Source organism: Myotis davidii, unplaced genomic scaffold (genome assembly GCF_000327345.1).
Source record: "Myotis davidii unplaced genomic scaffold, ASM32734v1 scaffold159, whole genome shotgun sequence".
NCBI classification, from domain to species: Eukaryota; Metazoa; Chordata; class Mammalia; order Chiroptera; family Vespertilionidae; genus Myotis; species Myotis davidii.
In genome coordinates this window covers 5,604,408-5,612,105 of record NW_006291231.1, presented here as the reverse complement: position 1 = coordinate 5,612,105, position 7,698 = coordinate 5,604,408, and the positions used below count along the sequence as shown (strand labels likewise).

The 7,698-nt window shown below is 43.9% G+C and overlaps 1 protein-coding gene across 3 annotated transcripts in view; it reads left to right on the top strand.

The window, feature by feature from the left end:
* SNCAIP (synuclein alpha interacting protein) overlaps positions 1-7,698 on the top strand; it is a 139,141-nt gene that overhangs the window by 2,088 nt on the left and 129,355 nt on the right. For 2 of the 3 annotated variants that reach the window (XM_015564384.1, XM_015564383.1), the window contains exon 1: positions 7-88. The exons of the other annotated variant lie outside the window; for it this stretch is intronic. The gene's annotated coding sequence lies outside the window, so the exon portion shown is untranslated. Of the gene's footprint in view, positions 1-6; positions 89-7,698 lie in introns of those variants that run through there. 3 annotated transcript variants of the gene reach the window in all.

The following is a 7,698-nucleotide window of genomic DNA, read 5'->3' as shown; positions in this document are numbered from 1 at the left end:
CTCCGCGCGGTCCTGCGTCCAGGCCGGTCCGTGTCCATTTCTCGTTTCTCCCGTGGCCTTCCCTGGTGATGACTTTCCTCCGCAGGTGGTAAGTGAGGTGAGCCGGTATATTGGCCGTCGTCCAAAGCCATGCTTTGTTTACTTCGTTTTGCATGAAAAGAAAAGCGGGAAAATTAGGAGCCACTCCTGGCAGCCATACAGTTTCCACAGGAAATACTAGCATTCTTTGAGGAACACGCTACTGCTTGCAAAGAAGAAAGTCTCGAGGAAACAAAAAGGCAGGAGCATTGTTGCTCATTTCCAGTGGGCCGCTAGGAGAGGCGAAACGGGGTTGTTTTTTCCTGTGGGAACATTGCTTTCCTTGGGAAAGTTAATTAAGGGAGCTCCCTGTCGGTGCCCGTTTCTCGCGTGCTGGTAGCTGGGCTCCACGCCTCTTCCCCCCCCCCCCCCGCAGGACAGCCTCCCCGCTCTGCACGTGTTGTGGAGCCCGGCCAGGGTGCAGTTTGCAAAATGAAATAAGGGCTGTCTGGGGAGGTTTATGAGGATTACATGTGCAGAGTCTGTCCATTCTCCAAGGTGTCACTCTAAACACGTCATTTCCAAGCACCACTTTCCTTACTGAGTCCGCAGGAAGGCAAAAACCCGTTTCTCTCACTGTACAGCCGACATCCCAGTTGGGAATGGGTTGAAATCTGTATTTCATTTGTAAATATTGAAATTTTAAAAGGCAAAGAAAAAGAACAAGGTGTAGGAAAGCATTTATGCTAACGTGCTCACATCTGGGAGAGAACGTCTACTGGGTATTTCTGATGCATCTCCATGTTAAATTACATGGGGCATGCTTAGAGTGCAGGGAGACCCCGTAAAGATGTCCTTAAAACTATTAGGAAAAGATGTGACACTTCGGTACCAATCGCAGAAGCTTCTCCGGAAGGCCATACTCACTGAAGATTACTCCCGATCAAACCTGTAGGAATTCCCAGGTCTACAATCGGAAAGAAAAAGATGGGTGCTTGGCTCCCTCAGTTAGAAATAAGATATAAAAAAGGGATATAATTTTGAATATAAACTTCATTTTCTCCATAGCAAGCAGTTCATGAGAAAAGATGACAAGATAGTGGGTTTGAAATGATGATGCCTTTGTTTGGACATTTACCATGTGTTGCCATCCAGAAGGTAGCGAGTAAAGCAAATGAATGTCTCTGTCTACCATGTCATAGCTTAGCTAATTCCAGGCAGTCGCTCTGGCGCAGGTGTACAGTGGAAATGTGGAACAGAGGCCAAGAAACTGTGTGTGTGTTGTTGTTTTGGAAGGAATCATAGCAGTGCTTTACTGCTCTTAAGGGGAGGGAAACCCACACAAACATCTAAAACAAACAAATGTCTTTGATATTATCAGAGAAAGCCTGGAGCTGTTTTTTTCTTGCCAGACTCGAGGCATTTCTTGTCAAAAGAGGAAATCTCCCAAGGAGCAGGTGCACCATTATGAGGAACACAAGGGGATTTCTCTATTAAATGCAAAATCTAATTGAACAGTAAGGAGAGAGTCAGCGACATTCTTAGGATAGAAGCCTTGTTTTTGGCAGTCTGTCAGATTAGGGTTGTGAACCACATAGGAGAAATATGTGTCTTGGGAGAAAAATAATATCCTGGTGAAAATCAAACAGTTGCTTCTGTGAAACTTTTACCCTTAGTACATGCTTGCTTCTTCGTGCCCCTTTTTATTGGTATGCAGGTTCGCTTGCAAGAAGTAATCATCTGAAAATGAATCAATAAAAATGGTTTCTAGGATGATCTCTGCTATGCATGGTTTTGTACTTTATAGGTTAGATGACTAGATTTTGTATTTTATGGTTTGCATCTTATCAGATCCTTTTTAAGCTTGTAAAATTAATGATCGAAATATGCTTTGAAATGATGAATGTTAATTGATATGCTTGATGGAAAATACTGATTCCTAACTAGCCATTGTGTATTCATTTTGTGCCTAGGTGAGATATAAAAATATAAAGTACACAGTCTCCTTACAAGAAGACTGTGTACTTAAAAGGGGGGAAATAGAACACATAAAAAATTAAATAATGGTACAAAACATGAAAGAAGGTATTTTAGGATTGAGTGCCCAAGGCAGTAAGTAGTAATTGAAAGGAATTCCTAGGAGAACGTGACCAAATCAGCTTAGATGTTTTATCAATCATCCTTGACTGCATAACAAATCACCCCAAAAGTTGTTGCTTAAAATATTGACTATAGGCCATGATTCTGTGGTCAGCAATGTGGGCTGGCTTCAGCTGGGTGGTTCTTCCGCTGGTCTCCGTTGGAGCCCCTCAGGCATCTTCAGTCACCTGGTGGGTTCGCGGGTGGCAGGATGATCTAGGATGGCCTCGCTTATATCTGGCAGTTACTAGGTGTTGGCCAGGTTAACAGGTGACTGGGACATGTACCTCCCATTCTCTAGCCTACTAGCCTGGGCTTCTTTACATGGCAACAAAGCAGTGTTCCAAGAGCAGCAATTCAAAAATGATTGTTAAGCCTCTGTTTGTATTGCATTTGCTCTTCTCCCATTGACCAAATCAAGTCACAAGGTCACCTCAGATTCAAGGGGTGTCCAAAGACCCCACTTATGATGAGAAAGAGCTGCATAAAATTATAGCCTTTTTTTTTCAATCCACTACATGTTTGAAAACACTTGTTCCAGCAAAAGCTTTCTGCTGAAGAATAGTGTACTGTGAGATAGAAGAGAGAAGTGGAGCCTGCTTGTAGATAGCCCAGCATTGAGGCTAGGGAATTGCCCTGTAAATCATTGTCCTGTAATCTTTGCTCCGCAAGCCATGGGTAGGAGAGGAGTGACACAGTGATGATAAAATGGTAGCCATACCCTTCTGCTTGTGGCACCAGGTTGGCTTGGAGACGGTTGACTAGTGGCAGTCAGCAGACCGTTGTTGGGAGGTGAGGAAGGCTCTGACAGTTAGAGGCAGAGAGAATGGGAAGGAAGGGATGGATCCGGGAGATCCCATAGTTAGGATTAGGTGACTGATTATAGGGGGGTTAGTGAAAGCCTAGAGTCAAAGTCATTCTGATATTTAAAACAGCTTATGTGACTGAAAGAATGATTGTGCTGTTGTGAGAAATCAGTAAGTGATTTATTTGGGGGGAGGAGAAATATTGGGTTTCAAAAAGGTCGATTAAAAGATAAATTGGATGTGAAAGTACTTTATAAGCTGCAGAGTATGCTATGAATGTTAGCTATTGCTTAGTGTTTAAATCACAGTGGATTGTGTATAGGTAAGTTCCTCTATTTGTCAAGCAACAGAAAATGCAATGCAATGTGGAGGATATCCTAAGGGTCAAAGGAAGTCAGAGGAACTGTTCTCAGGATGGAAAGGGAAGTGCTCTGGGCAGCTGGGGAGCAGGAACTGATGTTCTTCTTCCTGAGGCACAGCTGGAGGTTTGCCCTTGGAGTGCTCTGCCCTTGGACTTAGCACAGAAGGAAAGAGAACACTTGGGCATAGTTTGAGTGGCATGCACACTGCCGAGCCCCCCGGATTGATTGACAGCACCACCGAGACAGCACACAATGGGGAGTAGGTAGCTACTTCCTCAAAGGACGTGGGAGCACTATTGTCAGAGTGAGAATGGACATATGGTGGAGTGGCAAAACCACCAAACCCTACCAGGGATGGACACTTGACACTGGGAAGTATACAGGGTAGGAGGTGACAATTTAAGTGTACTTATATAGACAGAGGTGTGGGTGCATTAATAAAGGTTAAATCATCTAGTGGGGGGGTTTTCTCATGGGGAGAAAGTAAAGAAAGAAAAGAGGGCCCAGCACAAGGTGTTGTCCAGGCTCCTCCATAAATGTCAGTAGATATTTTATTAGAGGGGAAGAGAAATTCAAATCATCTTCTGCTTTTCCCCCCAAGGGCTCAGTTGCAGTGCTGCTTCACCAGCGGTGTTGTTTAGATGGCCAGTCTGAAATTCAGGTGGTGTCCTCAACATCCAGGACGGCTGTGGGGCCAGACAGAAACACCTGGCCTCTCTGACATGACACAATTAGGCTGAACAGCATACACAGCTGCTCTTTATGGAAGGGCCGTGGATGGATCAGCTCAAACCAAGCACAGAGCTTTATAATTTCTATTGTGTAAGTCTGAGGACCCTGAAGATATTCAGGAAATGTTAACTTAATGAGTGAATGTGCCATTGTTGGTACGGTAACATTTTCGAAGGCAGCCTGGCTTGGCTTTTCATTATTCATGGTGGAATTTGCTATAAAGTCCCTAAATGCCTTGTGCAGATTTAAATGTTTTAAGGTACTATTATCACAGTAATGTACGTTTTTCAATCCACCACTCACAAAAGTAGGCTCTTTTTTTTTTTTTTCCTTTTTCGAAACACAATTGTCTTCACTTTTTGTATTTGCCAGGACTCTTGGCAGCAGGTCACAGAAACCCAGTCTGTACTTGCTCAAGTAGGAAGGGCTATATCCTGGCTTCTGTATTGGAAAAGTTCAGGAAGGTTCCACTTTTTATTTCCTCTCATCTTCATGGTGGTAAAATGGTCCCCAGCAGCTTCAGGCTTAAACCCTTGCAGGAAAAGGGAATAATTCAGGATTAACTTAATTAGACCACTTTGATCCTGTGCGCAGGCCTGAACCAGCTCCTTTGGCCAGAGGTGGAGCCTTTGGGAATGGGAGGGTGGTCTGTGTGCTGAGTGGCTTGGGAGGTGGACAAGGTGCACGGGAGTGTGGTCAGCAACCCTCTTAAACCAGATGACCTGAGTGCAGGAGAGGGTGGTTTTAAAAGGAAATATTGGAAGGAGAGAGTGGATGCTGGGCAAGTAGAAACCACAGATACTCTTTCATCTGTCTCTCCTGGAGGGTATTCATCCTCTCACTGAGCTGCTGGGGCTTAAACCTGGGACTGATCCTGATCTCATCTGCTACCTTTCCTCCTCTACCTAATCCAGTGGTTCTCAACCTTCCTAATGCCGCGACCCTTTAATACAGTTCCTCATGTTGTGGTGACCCCCAATTTCATTGTTACAAATTGAACATAATTAAAGCATAGTGATTAATCACAAAAACAATATGTAATTATATATGTGTTTTCTGATGGTCTTATGGGACCTCTGTGAAAGGGTTATTCGACCCCCAAAGGGGTCGCAACCCACAGGTTGAGAACCGCTGATAATCAATCTGCTGATTGACCGGGCCCCTTATATAGCTCTCAGTCTTACTCTATTTCTCCTTTCGCTTAGACCCGCCCAGTTTTACTCTTTACAAGTCGTCTGTAAAATGCTCCCTCCAGCCTCCTGGCTTCCAGGCCATCCTCCTCACCACTGCCTGAGTGCTCTTTCTAAAGAACAGCTGAAATGGAATCATGAATCCGTGGTCAGAAGGTACAGACCTCCAATTATGAATAAATAAGTCACGATGTGACACACGGTGTGGCCATTGTAGTTAATAATACTGTGTTGCATATTTGGAAAGTTGCTAAGAAAATAGATCTTAGAAGTTCTCTTCACAAGAAAAAAAAAAGTAACTGTGTGGGGTAAGGGATGTTCCATTCAAAACGTCATAGATAGAACTAGAGAGAAGCTCACAGAACTGTTCCAAACCTCAAAGCCTTGGGGTAAGGGGCGAGGTCCAGGCTCCTGCCCTGAGACCGAGGACCCCCTGCCTCCTCCTGTGGACTCAGCAGATGGAGAGGAGGGAGGATGTCCAGCGAAGGCTTCTTCTTGTTGCCGACACTATCCCTGTGCTATGCTGACCAGTACAAGCCCAGGATCCCCAGATGCTCTATTTTCAAGCTTTTCATGTGCTGTTATCTCTAGAATATTGTTTCTCATTTTTGAAACTAGTGAACATCTACTCCTCCTTCCAAACTAAGCCCCAGTGTTGTTTTTTCAAGAAGCTTTGCTGAACACCCCCTCCTATCTAGCCCCTGCACCAGACTTGACCCTGTGGTGCAGTGCTGGCTGTACTTGTCTGTCTCTCCTGCTGCTCTGATCTCTCTTCTTTGTATATCCCTGTGCCTCTCACATCATATATGCTCAGTAACTTTTTTAAAAATATGTTTTTATTGATTTCAGAAAGAGGAAGGCAGGGAGAGAAACATCAATGAGGGGAGAGAGCCATCAATCGGCTGCCTCCTGCACACCCCACACTGGGGATGGAGTCTGCAATCTGGGCATGTGCCATGACCGGGAATCGAACCATGACCTCCCACTCAACCATGAACCACACCAACCAGTCTATTTTAAATGAATGAATGAAAAGATGTGCACGGAATCACTCATCTTTAGGGTTTGAAGTGATTGCTTTGTAGGGTTATGCTATTTCTTTTAACTTGATTCTCACATTTGCAGCTCAGTGTTGGACATGATGATAGGTGCTGTTTGAAGTTACTGCTCAGACACTTTTCAGCTGGTGTGTGCTCTTTTCCTCCTTGGTCACTAAGAGATGCCTTAGGAAAGAAACTGAGATGTATTAGTGGCCAAACTCAATCTCGAGTCTAGAATCTGTGGCTCAGAAATCAGATGAGGAATACTTCGTCTTCCTACCATAGAAGATGTTTAATAGTTAATATTTATGAGGTGTTTATGCTGTGTTGGGTGCTTACCAGATGCCTTACAATTATTTTCTTATTTAATTCTCACAGCAGCCCCAGGAAAGAGGGATTATCCCTATCATTCCTTCGCTCCATATGAGGAGACTATGATTTAAATGTTGAAGTAGCTCTCTTGCCACCAAGCGTTCCCTTGCCAGAGACTGTCTAGCCACTTGACAGTCATCTGGGTTGATGAGTAGAAAAATCAATCTTTGACTGGGCCATTCTATTTCATTCATTACGAATTTTTTTTTTGTTTTTCTCTTAAAATGAAGTGACCACATTCTAAGAATAAAACATTCCAGCTGCCTTCCTTGGCCATTGGTTATGTCAAAAAGGCTATGAAAAAGATGCATTTAAAGAGGTAAGAGCTGGAGTACAATTGTTGAAATTAAGTTGAATTTCTTCTTTAGAAATTCCAGTCCTATTCCTTTCATTCTGCTGTTCAGATGTAAGAGCTTCTTACAGAGGTCGTGCTGCAGTGTAGAACATGCAGGCCCCTTGAACAGCCACAGAAAAGTGAGTTCAGAGGGGGACCCAGACAGCTGTTCTGTAGGTACGTAAAATGAGCTAAGCACTTTGGAAGGCACAGAAGCTCAATTGCTTTTTACCTGCTTTCAGTCTGAGAGTCTTTTGAGGTTGTGATAAAAGTTATGGATTCTTTCCTTAGAGAAGAAAAGGTGCGCGCGCGCGTGCACACACACACACACACACACATACACACACACGTGCACACACCACTTTGAATGAGTTCAGGGTGTTTCTGGGATCTGTGGAAGCCCATCTATGGATTTCCTGGGGCTCCAGGTTGAAAACTTTGTTTGAAAACTACAATCGAAAAGAAAAATAGCCATAGTTGAGTGTTTACCATGTGTCACATGTAACCATTTATTGAGTGTTTACCATGTATCACATGTAACCATTTATTGAGTATTTACTATGTGCCGGTCCTTTGTGAAAAGTACAGTATAGCTAACCAACCCTCTAAAACAGTGGTTCTCAACCTTGGCTGCACATTAGAATCACCTGGGAATCTTTTTAAAATCCTGGTTTCTGGGCCTCAGCCTCCAGAAATTCCGTTTCT